Source organism: Myzus persicae, unplaced genomic scaffold (assembly GCF_001856785.1).
Source record: "Myzus persicae strain clone G006 unplaced genomic scaffold, MPER_G0061.0, whole genome shotgun sequence".
NCBI classification, from domain to species: domain Eukaryota; kingdom Metazoa; phylum Arthropoda; class Insecta; order Hemiptera; family Aphididae; genus Myzus; species Myzus persicae.
This window is the reverse complement of record NW_019101246.1, coordinates 335757-356540: the sequence shown is the minus strand read 5'-3', so window position 1 is coordinate 356540 and position 20784 is coordinate 335757.

Below are 20784 nucleotides of genomic sequence, written 5' to 3'. Positions count from 1 at the left end.
TGCAGGGTAAAGATTATACGCGTATAATCTAACTAAGTATTTACATAACATAATAAAAGTTGTGATGGCATTCCAATTGAATGCTAACTGATTCATAGCAAATCTGATGGTTTGGAATTTATATTATAATATCAAATATGTAATATATTTATTTGTTGACTTAAAAAAAATAATAACATAATATAAATTAATGTTAATGAATGCGTCATTTTTGTTGTGTAATTACCACCTCAGGTACCTACTTCGCATAAGATGTATAAAAAAAGTTGAATAATATATAATAATGATTGTTGTCCCTAAATCCCGACGTCGTTGTTAATTTATTTCTCGTAACTTTGAAAAATAAAATGTATTTCAAACTAGTAATTAATAATTGCTTATTTTTTTATTAAATTATATACTTGTCAGTTATCTGTCTATCGGGATGATTCCGGTGTTGTTGTTTTTTTTTTAATTAAAAATATAGAAGAGAATAGAAGAGAAACAAAACTTAAAATTCGTTTCCCGTTTGAATAGTGTAATTTATTTACTGTGACATTAAACACACACCTATAGAATTGTATTACTCAAATTAGGATTTTAATTTTAAATTTAGGGTCTTATATAATATATATGTGTTTTTACCTATCAATTATCATCATAGGAGTTGGTATTCAGCGTATAACTATTATTCATAAGATATTTTACCGAGGAAAAAACAGTATTTTATTATTATCTGTTGTACTAATCATAGCGATGACCTAACCAATTTTATTTCTATTAGATTTATTTTTCTAAGACGTACTATAGGTAATACTGGATCTGATTGTGAAAATTGTTTATAAATATTATTCATTGCCAATGGAATCTCACAAAATTTAATTGTATTTGAATACCTATAACGAATTACGAATTACAACAATATTTGTTGAGATATTGGAGAAAAATGATCATCACTTGTGGTCAGTGTTTCTCACCTAAAGCAACACCGATTAACTGTTTTTTATACATTTTACTTACCCGCTATATAGTCTTCTGAGTAAAGCATTCAACAAATTGGTTTTACAATGTTTTTTTTTTGTCATTAGATACCCTTTTTTAGGTTAAAAGCCATTTACTGTGTGCTCAAAGGTGTTGTTATTTATCAGTTATCACTTTAAATTTGTGTCTATCCGGTACTTTTAGGTACTTTCTTTATTTTCTAAATGGTTATATATAAAGTGTAAAAATACTATGTGGATTAATAGGATGAGTTAAAAATGTATGCAAGGATAATTTTAACAAGCCATTGCAGAGAGTAAATTGCAATGTTCAAACGATTTCAGATTTAAACAAAAAAGCAACACACATGGTCCATCGAACTCTGTCAGTTCACTTGCATAACTAGCTAGCAGACAATAATATCGTAGTATCGTACTATCAGGATTCACGATATGTATTCCAACCATGTGAGTTGTATTCCTCACAATTTGTATAGCTATAAAATTAAGTTAATCAAAAAAAAAAATACAATTTTCATTTGGATTTATTGGTTGGAATGTAAAATTGAGTATGAAATCCAAGCAAAGAAACAATGAAAAAATGAGATAATAAGATATGAAACATATGACGATATAACTAATACACTGAGGTTAGGTTAACAGTATTTTTATTTCTATTGATAGCTGGTCAATTGCATCTTTGCGGTATTCATATAGTTCACACGGATAATATTTGGGGTCTTCGCAGTTCACACTGCAGCACTCATGTGAATAAACTTTAATGAACGTTTAAAACAAGTGTATTTTGTGGTCATAATATATATAGGTACCTATGTACAGTATAGCAGTGCAAAAAAACCGTGGAAACGCAAAACAAAAACAAAATTTGTATATGTATTGGAATATAATCAAAAACAATAAAAATTATTATTATATGATCCATTATTATGATTTCCTAAGCAGTCAATTTTTACATACCTAGTTATAAGTGTATATTACATTGTATACTGTTTAATATTTTTTAAAATCTAAATTAATAAAATTCAATGGTTTTTTTGAAACGAATGTCGTTTTAATAATCTAATTCAGATGATATTTATTATGTAAAATAAACGAATATTAGGTAGGTACATAAGAGTAGTACTCCCTTATGGATTTCTAGTAGTTTTTAACACGACGTATCATAATTTAAAAGTATTAAACTTAAATACAAAAAGGCTTAATTTTAAATTCTTTATTTTATTAGTTTTGGGCATAAGCTGCGTCGTTATTAGTCGACTATGTATAATTTACATATTTTGCGGGTATTTAAAAAATGCAGTATTTTATTAAATAATAAATGTCTTTGTTTGGTTTCATTGATGTATTTGATCAAATTTATATTGAGGTTAAGTTAGGTTTTGATTCTGGTTTATCTACTAATGTCTAATGGTTCCTAGTCCTTAGATGCTTTCCGGAGTTTGAATTTTATATTTAAAACTTATAATATTTTAAATGTTAATTTTATGAGTATACATTGTATACTGCCAAAAAAGTTAAATCATAATATATATTATTCATATTGTATGCTGTTAAAGACATTTAATAATATATGTCTCTTGTATGCGACTTTACGTCTATCGTGACTACACGATTATAAGTTATAACTTAAGTTAGGTAAATTAAATAACTATACAAATTACAAATAATTAATATAAAAATTGATCGTATAACAATTAAGGTTTCGACTGTTGAAAACAAAATGGTTTTTCCCAATGATAAACGTTCTTAAAAAGTAGTTTAATTATTGCACTTAAACCAGTTATCAGTATCTATGAACTATTATGATAATGTTTTCAATTTATAAAGATTTCGGGTGCTTTATTAATTAAGATATTAAATCAATATATTATTGGAATATTCAATGAAAAAAAAATGCTCATAATTTAAAAGCTACATATATCTGCTAGGCACACTGAATTTAAGATTTAATAGGTACCTACTGTAATTTAAAAAGTAAAATTACATGTGAATTTTAAATTTGTCATAGGTACTTATTTTATAAGTTTTCATTAATAATCATCAACTATAGTAACATACTATTTAGTAGATTATTCTTATTACAAGGTACTTAAGTTAAGTATCTGTATGAATGATATACTTTTGAGTAGCGTATTATTATTATACCTAATATATTTTTAAATATATACTTTTAAATTTAAATTGGGCGTTAATAATTATTGATGGATAATTCGAAAAACTAAATTTATTGTTTACACATTGAAGATATTTTTATTACAAAAACAATCAATAGGAAGTATTCAAACACAGAAACATGATCTTCGGAGATGTTGATGCTTATAATATATTAGGTAATACTGTAATAGTATAGGGACGATTCATTGTGGTAAAAATGTTATTACTATCGTAAGGTCGTAAATGATTTACACGGGTCACTACCGGTCCAGAGCCAACTCGTAAATTACCGAGTACTCTTTAGAAGTGACGTCATACATTATTTGCAACAGCTAGCTAGTGACTATGTGTGCTATAATTTAATAAACTTCCAATATAGTGATTAAAAAAAAAACAAGAATACAAACAAATTACCGCCAAAAACGTGAATATAAATAAATAATGATTCCAACTGACGCGATTCAGGTAGGATGACGAATCGATTCCACCACAATCAGGACCCGATGTGTTATCAAACAATTGAGCATATTATTATTTTTTTTTATTATTAATTAAATACCTACTATTATAGCAGCTGCAACTGCGGTCATTAGTTTATCGTAAGCACCTTCGTGTCCTGAAGGTGTCGTTACGCTATAATATTATATACTATAATATTACTAATTACATTTGCATTGAAATTAAGTGTTAATATAATATAATAATTGACCAACAAAATAGTATGTTGTCCTGTGTATTAGTTGATCATAACACTTTTATTATGCTTGACGGATAGGTACCCATTAAAAGTGTACCCATAAAGTGTTTTCATAGATACGGTGTTCGTAATTATTATTAGTTTATAAATGTATTAAAATGGCCTTATGGCTTATATATTGTTTTTACTAATATGTTCGTCAAAAATGTATTATTATAGTCATTAAATAATTATTATGACCCGCTGACAACAGCATTATATTGCTATTATACGAAATGTAATACAATTCTCATAATATTATACTGTATGATCTTCTATAATGGTGTTTATATTTCGTTTTTTAAAAAATTTAATTTATTATGATTCTAATAGTAACTATATCATGCGCAATAACATTATTAATTACCTTGCAATGACGGATAAATGTTAACTAATTTTGGAAATTTAATATTGACTAGGTATTTATTTAGTTAATAAACTACCTAACACATTAAAGAATATAAATATTAAATATAAATATTGTCATAAGTTATATTTATACTATTGTACATATTATTAATATGGCATGAACAATGTTTACTGCTACGATGACGGATTTTTTATAAATATTCAAGATTAAGTGCATACTGCGTACTGCGTAGTACGATAGTTACAATTTGAATAAATTTAAATCTTCTATCAGAAAACGGATATAAAGTAATTCAAATGTTGTAAATCATTATATGAGTGCATGTTAAATAGTTATTATTATAATGTGTAGTATCAAAGATGCGTAATGGATTTTAATTTTAACTAAACGAGATTCAATGTTGAGTTGCAGTTGCAGAAATATCTTGTTATCATGTCAATATAATATACTTATTTATATTTTAATTTTAATTTTAACGAAATCATACGTTTAATTAATTAAATAATAATTATAATAATTAAAATAGTAATGTTCTTCATAAAAACCGTTCTTAACTTATTGTTATTTGTTGTTGAAACACTTAAAATGTATATTATAACACGACTGAACGAAATACACAATTCTTGATTATATTATATTTATGGAAATTGGACATTCGTTTTATAATTAAATTGTATTTCAGGTTCTAAGTGGAATGATAAATGTATTTGTTTTATAATGAAGCGCGCGCGCGCGCGTGTGTGTGTGTGTGTGTATGTGTAGACAATATGCAGTACTTAACTGCTTTAAAAATAATCAAAAAAATAAAAAAAAAACAGAAATATTTAAGCAACACCAGTTTCTAAAAAATCAACTTTGTTTTTTTGTTGTTATTACAAAAGAATAACTGTAGAATTCAACTACATGAAATTGTCACCAAATATGTAGGTAATAGGTATATTAGAATATTTTGAACATACTATAATTTTGGTTTTATTTGAGCTATAATTATAATACACGTTTGAAATATTCTATTTTTTTATTTTAGTTTTTTTATATTTATAAATACATTTGTATAGTTAAAAAATTGTGAAAAAACTTTCGGTCAAAGATTTGTTCGTGACAGTTCAACCTACCATATTACTGATAGAAAAATAAATAACTCATAGTAATATAAACAAACTATTATGTATCTAAAATATCTAAAAAAACTAATAAGACTAATCAATTATTTATTTAACATTGCATTTTTAGACAAAGTTCAAAGTAGGAAATATTATTAATTTTACCGTTATTGCTTACTATACATTCTCACGTATTATGCAAGTGATAAAATTAATCGAATAGCTGAAGTGGTCGTTACAAAAATACATTATATGTAAGGTATTTAATTAACGGATCCGGTCATCTTTATTTTAGTAATATTATGAATAGAAGGACAGAGCTAAAACAACTGCGGGTGATGAGCTGTGCATCATGATATCATTACATTCCACATACATTGATCGCAGAAATCGGTTGTGAGTCTGATGATCGCTCTTATACCTGAGAATTAATTAAAAACCTATTGAAGTTACGCTATTTGTATTTTATAATTCATCTGGAAGTCGACTTACATATTTGAAATATGTCTTAAGGCATACCCTGCAGTGTTTAGTCACTTGTCAATAGTAGGTACTAATCAGACTTGCTTAATTCTTAAATCATCAACCTTTGAAATGATAATTTTCATCGTGTGGGATACGTTTATAATTAATGTTTAAATGTTAATATTATACTATAAGTATTATTTATAATCAATCATTAAAGCACATAAATTCATATTGACAGATTGTATCAATCGTAATTCGTATAAAATAAAATAAACACAACTTAGGTGTCGTATAGTTGTCTTTTTTCATAAGAAATAAAGATCTACATTACACTCTTGGCATATTTTAAACAAAATAATTAATTGAAAAAGACAATTATTATTTGGGTCACCAATAGAAAAAAATAAAGGCATACATTGACTTAGGTTAAGCTCACGTGGCACAGTACCTATATAGTTTTCTAAAGGTGACTTTTTCAAATACCAAATATTGATGTAATGATGAAGATCTATTATTATCTGTGTTTAAAATACAGTGTACACGTTATACATAATTCATTTTCATTTTTATTCATAGTCTACCACACATTTGCACCTAATAAAGATCTCGAGCGGAACGAAGAACTTTTTTTATCCTTTATTACATTTTATCAACATCAAAAGTGATTTCTGGTAGAAGGTCTATCTAAATCGTCCTTTGGAGGGTGAAAAGTAAGAAATTCCCATAATCAGCATTGTTAGTCATGATAATTTGAAATTATTTTGAAGTTGAAAATATATTAAATTTTAAATTTTAACATTCAAGGTCTAAGATTTGAATATTTAATAAGATATATAATGTATAGTTAAAGTTTATACTGTTAGAGTTTTAAGATTTTCTTGACATTAGTATTGCAGTTATATGATTAATTAACATTAATTCCACTTCCTTATCTTATTATTCAATTAATTGTCGAGCTATCGTAACTTTTGGTTGAAGCTAATAAGAACTAAAAATATGTACAGTTGTTTTATATAACATCTCATCAGAATCATTTTACGTATATCATTTTGTATTCAAATTTAACACATCCACAATCCACTGCAATGTCTGAATCCACGACAAGAAACTCTCGAAGTCCACAATACAGCAGAGCGGTCTATTATTACTGACCGTAACCATCGTAATACTCTTACAATAATATCATAATAATATTTAAATTACCAAAATATATTTCGAGGATATGGAAAGATATTGGCAACTTACGTAATGATCAATCAGTTTTGTGTAATTTTATTTTAATTAAGTTGTTTAAATAATATAATAATATGTGACATGTGCGGTATATTGATTAAAATATTTTGAAAACTCATAATATAATATATTGTATACACTTATTTGCCTTTTAATAATATTTTTAAAATTGAAATTAAAATAAAATCATTTAGTATAATTCTAGTTTTCACGTAATTTGAAACCCAAAGTCGTGTTGCGTGGGTAAAGTTGAAGAGTGCTTTATCAGTTTGTCAGCTGAACTTTAAAAAAACCTTTTCTCTCGCGATGCGTTCACACAATAATTGTTCACAAAACAATTATTGTTCGTACTTACAGTTTACGTCATAAAATTGTATAGAAACTATAACGTATTATACGTGCACGCGTATTAACAAAGATACCTGATACATCATGGCCTTGCGATTGATGTCCAAGTACATGCCGGATATTGCAAAATCGTACAAACAAGACGTGCTGCTGACAAATTCAAGTGTGTTATTGTTTGATGTATTATTTTGTTTTTAAAAAATTGATTTTAGGCTATAAATTGTTTTTAAATTATACTAACGTACGTACCTACATACGTTACGTTGGACTTCATTGGTCATTATTTTTGCTTCCATCCGTCAAGACCATCATTCGATGATGTACATGCTATGCGAACGTCCTACGTGAATCATTACGACGACGTCACCGTAGGAATTTCTACTACGTACACGTCTTCTCCTGAAATTCACTAGAAAAATCTTATCAAAATAATTGATTTAATTTTATAGTTTTCACGATTATCGTGATCGTGACCTTCCGCACAAAGAGTCCTCATTGTAATTTCAATAATTTAATTAAAATATGGGAATGTGACCACCACTCAAGGATCAGATGTACCTTGTTCATCTTTCCTCTATCTTAAAATTCGGGGTATTCAAGGTGATCTAAATTATTAATTTTTGTTAGCCAAAAATGATTAATCAAAGTAAAAAATTCATTTCCGAGAATATTATCGTTATAGGTACCTATTATAGAACATAAAATAATCGGGGTAGGTAGCATTAGCTTACATTATTAAACAGTGAATGATTTTATAGGAAATAATCTAATAACATTTTAAACTTTACTAGTTAAATTAAATTATCATAAAAAACAAAAATAGTTCCGTGTAAAATATATAACCAATTAAAATTGATTAATTATTAATAAATGCAATATTAAATATATTTAAGCTACACATAATATGGCAAGTATGCTTGTACCTATTAATTTCCAAAAATATATCTTAAGCTAGTGATTTTAATTGAAATAACAATAAATTTAAAAAAAAATTAACAGTTTTTACTTTAATTTCGCATTTACATAATATATAATGCTATGTGATTAAACCTAATTGTACCTACTATTAGTACTTATTTGGAAATTTTCATATAATTACATGTATACATGTAATATTTAAGATATTTACATTGTAATTTTCTTGTTAACACCGTAAGTTCCAACAGAACTCATATTAAAATAGCCGTTTATTGAAATACTTAATTTTTTGATTTAATTGTAGGTATGTTATTGAAACAAATTATACTATACTATCAAAGAAATCATTTGTATTTTAATGTGTTACTTAATGACTATATATTTTATAAAAACATCTTATTAATGCCTAACCACAGGCATGGTTTTTTTTTTATAGATTATTTATAGTTGACATATTTACGACAACTTATAACGCGGTATTACAATATTATACATTAGTGTGTTTAACATTTTTACGACTTTATTTATTTTTGTATTATTCTGAAGATATCATATCGTTGGAATTAGGTATAGTATAATATTTTAAACGAATGGTCTTGTAAAAATTGTTAGTTGCATGTAAGCTTAAAGTGACGTGGTAATTTATTAAATCACTACAGACAGTTTGTGTCGAGACTAGTAATCGATTTTTTTCATCTTATTTTGACAATACAACACTCATATAATTGCACAATAGTGTCTAGTCGGAATTCAATAAAGTGTGGGGTTATGACTGTAGATTATACTACAATTTTCCACCTTGTTCCTCGTAAACTCCCAAAATCAAAGTTTCCGGTGTTCATCGAACGTGTGACAAATTTATTTGGTGTGAGCGAAATATCATTAACTCATGACTGCCCAGAGCACTTACTTCCAACCATGACGGTTCGAGTTGATTATTAGTGTAAGGTCAGAGAGGTCACGGGCGTCAGAGTTACATGACACCTTCGCACGCTACTAGTATTGATAGACACCTAATCGATGCGGTTTTCGATGATATTTATATGATTATACACTCGTCAGAAACGAATTCGTAATGGTCGAGTATTTTTGAGTGAAATAATTGGAACACAAGATGATAGCAAAATACTCATCGATAATATACGCGAATTTACGGTAAAATTAATAATTATTATAGTTACAATAATTAATAATATACATTTTAACAATATTATGATATATGTGTATTGAAATGTTCACTAGAGTATAGTAAATATATTAAGTAATAGGTATGTTATATTGTTATTGGAACTATAAATTGGTTTTCAACCATTTTTTTTGGTCACAAAATTTATAATATGCTATGATAATGATATAAACAAACGGCAGAGTTTTGCACTTCTGAGAATATAATACTGTCATTAAATAACATTTTTAAATAATTAATTATTCATTTCTCATTAAATAATAATAATTGTAAAGAGAAAAATATCAGGAGTTTATTCATCCAAATATCGGTACATTAACATATATTTGCATACTATAATACTGCTGAGATAAGAGAAAAACCTCAGATGGATAATTTCATTCGAAAAATTTTCTATAACACCGGTGTACAGTTAAAAACTTAATATATTTTGTTTAAAGCTGAGCTGTATAATTTAAACTGATATCAATCACTGACTGCCGAGTGGCGACTGCAGTGTGGCGACTGCAGTATATAACATGTTATACATGAACATGATTGTATGAATAAGTTAAAAATAACGACCGATCTAAAATATCAAAACATAAATGCCACTACCTAATGTATAACTGTGTATACGTTTAACAAATAAAGTAATAATTATAATGAAATCAGAAACAATTTATACCTACTTAGTTTTTCGGACTGGAATTATTTTGCAGGACTCCAGAAGACAATCTATTTGATTGTATCTACAGATCATGTTTAGTGTTTGCACAACAAACACAATCACAACCATAAACTGAGAAGGTCAACTGAAAGCACCATTATTTACACTGATTTAATAAAATTCAGTCTTCCTGACAAAAATAAATGGTCTGTATAAATATGAAAAAGCAGCACCGAATTAAATAGTACAATACAAGGCGAGATTTTGAATAATTTAAATTGAATATCCACATAGATAAATGCTGTGTGACTTTGGTTTAAAAATATATTTATGTTTTATCTATTTATTGTATAATTTATAATTTATAAGTAAAATATTACATGGTTGAAGTATTTGACTCTAACCCAGATAACACCAAACAAATACCAGACATTTTTAAATAATCTAATTTATGAACTTCATGTAATGTTATTAAGTACATGTGTAAATAACCTGTTGGTAGATTTGCCACCTGTAATTTTATCCATCGTAAATTCTTAATCCTTATTGTTATGACTTTAAAAATTAAAAACGACGATATAATAAATATTATGTTTCATTTATAATTTATATTTTATTTGAAATTCGTAAGTACCTATCTATATTGTATTATTAATTATAAGTTATTACTTATAACAATTATATAAGACTATTTAATTTTTAATTTTGAGCCACGTCCAAAACGGAATAAATAAAGCTAATTTAGAACTCGAATGGAACTTAATCTATGGACAAATATTAATAATATAACAGACAATCAATATTAGTCTATGTCAAAAAAATGAATATATTATTATATTGAATTGGACGCCCACGCGACTTCTGAAGACTGTTCACTTAAAGTGTACTTATCCGTGTCAACATTATACTGTGAAAATAAATAAAGCATGATTTTCGCTAATTCAAAGTAGTAGACTCATCATTATTTAAAGACTTAAATGAAGTCATGTATTGTACTGTAATTTTGATTACTTAATAGATTCTAATTTTTTCTTCTCCTCGTGACATCGAGTGTCTGTGCTCGTATATTGTACATACATAATAGGGTGATTAACTAAAATTGTCCTTATCCCCGTCGCCTATAAATAATGCATTTATTTAAATACTGGTTTTTAAAGTTCTTAAGTTTACATACAACCCATATGTTTATGACAATTGGGAAGTGTCCTGCAAATTTTTTTTTAAAACGGGGACGTTTTTTTTTACTGTAAAATGTTAGTAAGACATTTTTTTTCAAATTATGCATTAAAATCGAATTTTGAACAAGTACTTTCCTAGTTATTATCATGAGTTCTAAAGATAATTAATCAATAATAAAGGATTTATATAAAATATATAAAATATTTAGTCTAGTAGGTACCAGGGCGGTTTTTACTTGGCGTGGGTAATCTAAGTATTTTAAAATAGATCTTTAATTATTATAGCTACTTAAGAATACCAAAAATTAGAATTTTAATAAATGTATTATATAAGTGTTAAGGGAGGAGGAGCAAAAATCATCGTGTGTGTTTTTATATGTATATGTGTAACATACTTGAAATTTTTTTAAATAAGCATACATGTTCATTTTAACATTATCTTGAGACCAATTGATCAAAATCAAAATTTATTTATTTTGTGAATCATTTAGGAACATGTATTTATAATCAATAGTGTATAATGTATATATGTATATTGTATATATATTTATCTGTACATTGTACATCCCTGCAAAATATATTAGAGTTTATTCAGTTGGTATATTATTATATCATTAATTAGTTAAGTACTTAGTACTTATACTGTTGGGTGGCTCAGAGAGTGTAACGCAAAGTTATATGTGTCAATTTAGTTTCATTAATTTTAATATTTTATTTTAAAATCCAACTTTTTGTGGTTAATTGAGATTATTTTGGAGTTGAGAGGACGTTGTTTTAGAATTTGGATTAGTGGCAGTGATCAGTGTATCACTTGCAAATTTGCCATCTAAATAAACGATAAAGTAAATTACTGTTCGTTTAATGTTGTGCTTTAAAAATATTGTTTATATAGGTAAATTTCATCTATACATATGCTCAATAAAATCAGAGTGAATTAAACAATTTTTTTGATAGACAAGTTAGCTCAACACAATGCGCTTGTTTGTGTTATACACACACGTTATTTTTAATTTTAAAACTGCATATTATAATAATATAATACCCCTATGATAGTTTGAAGTCCTCTCAAGTCTAGAAAAATTGAAAATGTTATTGTATTATTTCAAATGGAATAGCTTTAATTTTATACAAATTGAGTCTTTTAAGACTTATTGTAATTCTATAATCATTATAAGAGTTCGAGATTTTACTGATAAAATTATTGTCAGAACATTGAACACTCCGGTGTAGACGATTTGACTTCCTTTATATTGTATATAATTATAGTGTTTAGCGGAAGCGGACTTTGCGTGTACCTCCTCGAAGAAGATGCATTTGATAGGTAGTCAATTGGTTACTCTGAATACTAGTGTATTGTTATTTTTATTGTACCTACTTGGCTACTTATAACAGTGTGCATTGTTATACCTATAAGTAATTACCTACTTCGTTTTAAAACACAAATGATATGTACTTGGGGAACAAAGTGGAAAACACGAATGTATAATCGTACAATATATTCAGGATGACTCTGTGTTTAAGTTTTAAAGGTCATACATGAGTTAAATAGAAATTTAATAATAAATAACAATCGTTAAAAATGTTTGATATAATAGTACAATTAGGAATGCCTATAATTTTTTCTAATAAACGGTTAGATACGGACTATATTATAACACTGTATACCTAGTACCTACCCTTAAATATCATGAAATATGCAACGAACACTCATCAGTATGGACGATCGACAGTGTTTACTGAAGTCTGAGTGTTACCTAAAACTAATACGGAAAATAAATAATTTCCTTAAATCCGATTTAACAAAGTTGCCGTGAGCTAGTGGGCTATACTGTGACTATGAATAATAATAATAGTAATAATAATAATAATAATACATTAATAAAATATATTAAGTGGATATGTTTTTATATATGATTTGACTGAATAAAACAGTACCTGTCGGTTGTATTAAAATATAGATTTTAAAAAAAGTGAACGAAAACGACTTGCTGAATAATAAATAAAATCGTAAATATTATAGACGTGTCCTTAAATTTATAAATAAAAAAAATGAAGAACGCTACTAGTTCCTCTACAAGGAAAATCTTCTATGTTTCTAATAAGTAACCATAACAACGAAAACATTACGAAAATCGGTAAGAAACAAAAAACGTGTATCCAGCCCCAAAACATATTTGTATTAAAAAATATCTTAATACTCCAAATATTTAAAAACGCCAGAAAACAGAACAAAAATTATATCACTAGGCACATTTTTTGTATGCAATATTGCAATATATGTATATTTCTTGAGATTTTATAAAAACATTCAAATCCTAAAAACCTGTCATCTTCTGATGATAACCATGATCTTCTTCATCCAATGACATTCAGGCAATATAGTACACAATGGACAGACAATGTCCATTGTAAACACTTCTTACTTTGACCACTAAATTTAGGTACCTTTTGTACGATGCTTGTAACATAACATACGATAATATTATCTATTAGTACTAACTCATTCACTCATTATAACTCGCGGATGTATAAAGGTATTATGATGAATAATTAGTGGTAAGGTCAAACAAATTATAATATTAATTATAGTACATTAAAATATCATGTTTAAACTGTTTAAAGTGTTTGTTGTTAAAATAGTTAAATACTATATACTATATAGGTATAATGTGTATGTAGCATAAACTGAGTGAACGATTTTTTTTTTGTACGAATTCAAGTGTGAGCCATTCTTGCAGCATGTATACATATAGGTATACATGTATGTACTTAAATAATATAAATTATAAATTATAATTTTACATATAATAACAATGGCAAATCATTAAATGCAACCCATCGATCAAACACTCGACAGTCGCGACCCGTATAATACAAACCGCAAGCGAGTAAAATTTAGTTTTACCGTTTTTTTTTCTCTGTCCCCGTATGTAAAACAGACGAGAAAAAGAAATACAAACAAAAATATACGTGTCACCACGGTATCTGTGATTTTGATTTGTGGTACGATTTATCCTACGCGTACCATGTCCCAGTGTTGTACACCTACGAGCGACGTCTTGTCCATACTGATAATATTATATTATCCTATCGATGAGCTTATAATATTATAATACTCGTGTTCGTATTTACCGGGTGATCCATTTAACGTAAAACATACGATGTTTCAAAAACTATCGACGTTTTCAAAAATATATTACTTTTTACATAATTTGAGGTCGCTAAAATATAATTATTTTCTAATAAAATATCTACCTATTTTTCATTTTTTTTTAAAATGACAATATTTTTTTTCAATGCTTTACGCCAACGTAGAATATTTTTTTGGAGTGGTACTTCGAAACCTATCTATATAAACAACAAATTTTGATTTAAGTAAATCTCCGGATAATATTCTGCTTCAGGTTATGAAATTAAAAATGTATGGTGTCATTAAAAATAGAAAAACTTTTAAAAAATAATGAAAATAAAAAAATAGTAAGAAAAACACTTGGAAAATGTATTGTTTTTGAACGATTTGAAATTACGTAAAATTCAAAAACAATGGTTTCGTCTGAAATAAAGAGTGCGTAACGTCGAATGGATCACCCCGTATATCATACCTAATAATAATACCATACATATAGTCACACACAGACATCGGTTTATTTCCGTCCACCTGCTATGTATTATTATTATTTATTATTATTATTATTATCCATATACGCATCGCCTCGAGGCTTCCGAAACGAGTGCGGCCGTGCGGGCCTACGCAACAAAAATACGAATACGAAAGAAGAAAATAAGTAACAGCGTTTAGTATTTACACGCACCATTCGTACACCCATCATGCGTCGTACACGAGTTCCGAATAATTAGGTCAAGTTCACTGTGTCGCGGACGTTTAACAGACACACACGCGCACGATACGCGTCTACGACCGCCGGTCAGACAGGTATGCGGATACGCGCCCACAATCGAATTTTACGATCCCGACGGTTGTAGTTGTTACTGGTTAAAATATTGCCAGCGTTGACACGCAGTTTTGCACGGCTTCCAGCCCAACGAAAATAGGTAGGACTGTCGACTGTAATATAATTGCAATCTCGGGAACTATCTCTTTTCTCGAGTTCAGTGGATCATCGCGTCGGCGGCGCACAATAATTAGGTATTCATTTATCTATAGGTATCCTATACTATAACAGGTTAACAGAGCAATACTATCGAGTGTGTGTGTGTGTGGGTGTCTGTATCTAATTTTTTTCTCGAAAACTGCCCTAAACGGATTTCGTGGGAATTTCCAGTAAATTGATTGACCAAAGTATTGTGTGTTCGAACCTTTTTTTTTTCAAGTGCCAAAATGTTGCGACCAAAGTTTTAAGAAAAAATGTAAAGCTTTAGGTGCCTATAAACATTTCTACTCAGAAAGATGAGGGGTTTTCAAAAAATTCACTTACGTCTAATTTTGAGTGTGTATTTTGCGCTTGTCACAAACGTCTTATTCAAACACAAGCAGAATTGGCTTCATCCATCAATGTATTCGTCTAAGATAGAGCTACAGGGTGCGACTGCTTGCGTGGGCCGTTACCAAAACGGGAACCACTTCCGCGGTCGGTGACGGGTGACCAAACGAAAAAAAAAATGAGGAGAAAAAATCCGTCCATCACGTCTTAAGCACGTCGTCACAGAGCAAATATTATATTCGCAAAACAAACGTCGCGCAAACCGTTTACCGTCCGTACACACACAATATATAATAAATATTATTATTATACAGCCGGCGAGCGATTTTATTATCGTCTCCGCGGCTTTACTATTATTATTATTATTATTAATTTTTTTTATTTACATTTATGTTATAGATATTTACTCACGTGTTTGCTGTACACGCACGCAAACAAGTGTCTTGTAAACCGTAAAATATATTGCACGCCAACATACGAGCATTATGATAAATTCATTCGCGTGCAACGACCGCTGTACATGATATTTCGCACGTTCAAAACAATATATTATAGGTACGTAGGCACATTTATTATTTACACGCCACTTGGACATAATGATAATATATAAATCAATTGCGGTAACCCGATCGATTGTTATCTGCACCATTAACTATTATAATGTTTACTGCACATGTAAGCGATTTAATAAGACGTATGCGGTCCATCGGGTTCTCTATACGTAATACAATATTCTGATGACACATGGGTAATTAATATATATAATATCATACAAAGTATGCATGTTATTATATATGATCGTTGTTAATTGAGTCCCATTTAAAATTTTTTATGTAAGCCACAGCCTGGGTACGTTTTATACAATCGTAAAAATTGTAGCCCGAGCTAATCCGGGTATGCTACAGGTATTTTGTGTTGATGTAAATTGTGGCCATAATATTTTTTTTAATTCATACTCATAAATGATGTCGTGAAGGATATTTTTGAGTTATAACTGGCAATGTAATATTGTATTAATATTGATAAAATTAATTGTGTTATCTACGTTGCTATTTTGATTAAAAAACATATCATTAAAAATTAGTAATTAAGGAGGTTTAACTGGTAAAAATGTGTATGAATAAATGAGTAATCTCGCACAAAGTCTATATACAAACAAATTATTTAATTTTGTTTGCAATTCCTTTTTTTTCTTTTACATTTATTCATTACTTTTTTTCATAATTTTTTGACTTTTTCTGATTTACAGAAAAAAACACACAACATTGGAAAATTAATACATTCATTCACGGCTCTCAGAATCTTAAATAATAATAAAAAATGTATTAGATTAATAAGTAAGTTCGGGATACATATCTAACATATGAAAACCAACATATATAAAACTAACAGCATAAAATATTATAGATACCTAGTAATTATTACTAATACTAATATATGATCTGTTCTTATTACTACTATAGAGTAGGTACATTATATTTTTTATGTTTTTGCCATGATAATTTATTCATATTTAAGTTCATATTATGTGGTTTTAAAGGATTTATTATCGATATTAATTATATTACAATTTTATATTATTTATATCTATACATATTTTTTTTTATTTGACTTATACAATCTATACAATATTTAGTAAAATACGCATAATAGGTTATTTATATTAAATTTGGATTAGTAAAGGTACAATTTAAAGAGAGGGCCATAATTGTTGAAATAATACATTTTTGATGGACAAAGAATTAATATTTTGTGAGCTATATGTATATATTATATATATTTAATTAATTACAATTAACTAACATGAACATGCATAATGCAATGTACCTAGTTTAAAAAAATGTTATTCAACTTTTTCAACTGTTTTTCATTACGTGAAGTCTGAAATAACCTCGACCTCTAATATTTGCACTTTTATGAGAAATCAGTAATTTCGTTCGATTGTAGAAATTAATTATATTGTTTTCATGATTTTTACAAAAAAAAAAATTACTAAAGATTGTTTACTGCGTGACCTTTTGAGTGGCTGTAAAATACGATTATGTCCTTGTGAATACGAATTTCTTTTCTAACATTGTAGACGATGACACCCACCTGTAAAATGTTGCAGAGCAGTTATTATTGTTAAATATTGTTGGAACACGTACTTCGTGTAACAATTAGCGTGGTACACATAGATGACAACGATTGATATCGCGCGATTAAAAATTCCACTTACATTCTTGACGATAATATTATTTTTTTATGTTATGATCAGCCGATCACGATTACGAGTGCCTAGTTGTATTGTTGTTTTTCTGTTGTTATAATATATATTACATATGTATATATATATTCGTTTATTTGGCGTCCATTATCGAATACAAATACACCCGCGCACGCTTGAAACACATAAATATGTGGAACATAACCGAAAACACTTGGTTAACGAGGTGCCAGTTTATTGACGATTGTATAGATAATACAATAATAATATATTATAGAACTATGGATTATGATAGGTATATTTACTGTACGAAACGCTTCCTGCAGAGCATTGTGAAATGGACGAAATATATAGATAATATTTATGGTTCTAAATTGACGACGCTGTCTTATAATTACGCGCTCGTATTCAACATATTATACTTATGAATTATGCATTTCATAATACCTAATAATACATGCATAACATTATCGTCATCATCTTTATACAATCATATCAAACAGTACATCGTACATCATACAAGTTATTAATAACTATTATCATCGGAATAAGAAGATTGATACTAGTAGGGTAAAAAGGCCACTACTGGAACCACCACCACCACCACCACATTCACCACCTCCAGAGTATTTATAATACACTTATAGAATATATCGGGAAGAGAGGTGTGGCGGTGGTGGTGGTGGTGGTGATGGTTCCAGTAGTGGCCTTTTTACCCTACTGATACTGTTTATGCGGAAACATAAAAAGCATTCATAATTTTAGTATACCTTCATAAACTATTATATAGTTTTGGTTCTTAAAGGGTAAATTATTATTATTATCTTCTTCAAGCTGCCCTACGGTGACCATTATAAATTAAACGGAATATTTAGAATTGAGTTTAATTAAATAATAGTATGAGTTATTATACATGTTTATAATTTAATAAAATCGGTCAATTCATTTCCTACTAAATAATATAATATACACTTGCGTATATATTAATCTAATCAAAATTAATTTTATGCATTCGAGCTACCAAAAAGATAACATATAATAATATACGCAATTATTGATTGAATAGAATACACATTATATTGTATACGTGTATAATGTTAAACAATTTAAACGCATTTAAAAAAAAAATGTTGATTTATCCTACTTTGACTATTTCATAAATTATACGTAAGTGTATAAGGTAGGTTACTACATTTTCAACAACAACAACACTATATGAAGCTATATATTTAAAAAGACAAAGATTACCATAATATTTTTTTTTTGCACATTGTATTCTACCTTATAATTATTATAATTTACAGGTATATAATATATATGCTAATTTTCTACGCACATAAAATACTTCAGGCTATGTACATATTAAACAAAAATCGCGAACGACAGCGCCGTTATAATAGTTGCGATAAATTATTCATTTTCATCCAATAGGTAGGTACTAAAAATGTGGGTCAGTAAATTCATTTTTTTTTTTTTTAAGTTTTGAAGTAGTTAACTACTTCCCAAACTCCCAAAACACTAATTATGTTATAACTACATGGGAACATATTATTCTGTCAGTATTTATACATAATTTACTTGTAAACAATACAGCACTACAACAGTATAGGAATTACTGTACTAACCGTAGTAACTAGTAAAAACATTCAGAGTGATTCACCAAGCATGCTCACCCCTATTTTTTCTTTTAATAGTAAAATTATTTAAATTCTGGTCATTGGAATTTTTTAATTTACTCAGAGCATTTTTTCCAACTCTTGAATTTTATTGTACTCTTAAGGAATGTCTTGTAGGCTGTGATGATACAGGCTTTTGTTTTTCAAATGAGAACACCTTTTTTTACTAGACTATTTAGTGGATAATTTTTTTGTGCCTAATTTAAAATTTGAATGAGAAGTTTTTCAGATTTTAAAATTTTTATTTTAATGACAAGAGTCTTTAAAATAGTTTTACAAAAATGGATGTAATATTGGATTAGTATTTATTATACTTGGACTATTTTTTGCAAATTATTAATGTACACAAAATCATATTAATCACCATAGTTTTTAAATCACCAAAGCTCCTCTTTCTTTAAAACCTATTATCATAGATCTATATTATCCTTAGTAGGTACACAAAGGATATTAAAAAATTACTAGTTTGGATGTTGATTCTATACGTCAACATTATCAAAAACATTATTCTGTAAATTTACTGCGAAAAGGGAGGTTCCAACTTTAAAAACAGAAGTTTGTGGCATCATGGAACATTCTTAAGTACACAAAATACTTGTAGATCAGTATACTGTCTATAAACAATTTTTTTTAAAATAACGAGTGTTTATAATCACGATATACAAAAAAATATCTTATACTCTTAATTGTATTTGAAAATAAATCTGTTTATATTATATCAAACTGACTTCGACTAACCGCCAGGATATTAAGCTGCTCAGGTACGAGTATATAATAGGACATCATTTTTTTAAATATTTATTGTATTTAAAATGCTTTAAAATATAGTATGTTACTACAAGTTTTTTATGACATATACACATTTATAATACGAAAAATTTGAGATATTAATTAAAAAGTGTTCTATTTTTTGTGAGAGTAAAAGTTGGATTAAATACAAAATAAAGTTTGTGTGCAACAGGTGATGAGTGACGTTACATATTATTATTAAAAGTCGTGGCTTGAACGACACGGAAACAAATATAGTACATTTAAAAAGAAAGTCTATGATAAAAATTTAAATTAATTTTTGTACATCATTATAAAACGTATATTTCATGATTGAATAATACAATAAAATAATTAGTGTACAACGTT